Below are 1,265 nucleotides of genomic sequence, written 5' to 3' on the forward strand. Positions count from 1 at the left end.
TGCCTTGGTTTCCACCTCAGTGCTCTCTAGCACATTGTTTAACAGGGGTGTTGGCTGATTACTATTTGTTCCCTGATGGGATACACCCAGAGCTACCTTAAATTTTCTGGATTTGTTCCCATGCACGGTAATAGGAGGCCTATGTGTGGGGGTGGGGTGGGGGGTGGGGGTTGTTTCCTCTCATTTTCTTGCTTCTTTTCCCTTCCTCTTCTCTTTTGCCTCGTGTTAGAGTCTCCTCTCCTCCTTACCTCTACCATTCACCTTGCGAGTGGGGTGGTGGTCTCTGAGCCAATGATAGGTCGGCAGACAGGCTGACTCCAAACCAATGGGAGGCTCCTGGGTTCCAAATGGACCAATTAGCTTATTAGGGACATTGAATACCTGGATAGCTAGCATCGGCCCCATTGTCCTCTCAGTGAAGACCCTCTTGCTTTGCTGGTCAACGATTTGAAGGTGCAAAAGAAACCCTACTGTTTTTGGTTTTTTTTTTCTTTTCCCTTTGGGTGACTTTAATCCATCCCCACAACTTCTGCTTAAGGCCAATAAAACACAGCCATTCTCCCTTTGTAAAAAGAAACAGGGGTTGGGTTTCCTTCAATTGTCTGCCCTTTTCTGTCTCCTCCACTATTTTTGTTTTACTCTGTAGTTAACTTCGCATAGAGCAGCTTCATCAGGAGGACCTGTGCGGTGGACCCAGACACTCTCTTCTCATTGCCTGTTGCAACGGCCTTTTCCTTGTTCTAACCTGGGGGTTGTGGAACCAGGGGGGTGGCGGGTGGGAAAAGAGTTTGGCTGTAGTCTTCCTTTTGTATTTCACACATATTCTGCGCGCTTCCTCTCTCTCTCTCTCTGTCTCTCACACACACACAGACACACGCACACACACACACACGCACACACACACACACACGCCCTCTCGGGCCCCTTTCGGTGTGTCTTCCTTCAGGATGACAGGGCGCTGGAGAAAAGGCTGCTGGAATCAGCTGGTAGGTACAGTAGTAACCCGAACCCCACCCACCCCCTGCCTTTGCTTGCTCAGGTTTCTCCGGTCACTCCTGCCGGGGGAGAAAACATGTAAACGCGCCTCCAGAGGAGGGGTTGGGGGAGCCGGGAGTGGCGGGGGCGGAGGAAGGTGAGCCCGGGAAGGTGGCTGAGCGCCCCTTCTGCCGGGGCCCTTCCCAGTGCTCCCTCGGGGTGTCAGCCCCGGCCCTGTTTGCCCTCACTCCACCCCCCTTTTCCAAGGGATTGCCTTTTTTTTTTTTTTT

General features: G+C 52.3%; 1 protein-coding gene across 1 annotated transcript in view; it reads left to right on the forward strand.

Moving 5' to 3' along the window:
• Positions 1-905: 905 nt before the first annotated feature.
• Positions 906-1,265, forward strand: part of MID2 (midline 2) — an 87,922-nt gene continuing 87,562 nt past the window's right edge. Inside the window, exon 1 of the mRNA XM_008578500.1 lies at positions 906-986. The gene's annotated coding sequence lies outside the window, so the exon portion shown is untranslated. The remainder of the gene's footprint in view (positions 987-1,265) is intronic.

Source organism: Galeopterus variegatus, unplaced genomic scaffold, assembly GCF_000696425.1.
Source record: "Galeopterus variegatus unplaced genomic scaffold, G_variegatus-3.0.2 Scaffold1702, whole genome shotgun sequence".
NCBI classification, from domain to species: domain Eukaryota; kingdom Metazoa; phylum Chordata; class Mammalia; order Dermoptera; family Cynocephalidae; genus Galeopterus; species Galeopterus variegatus.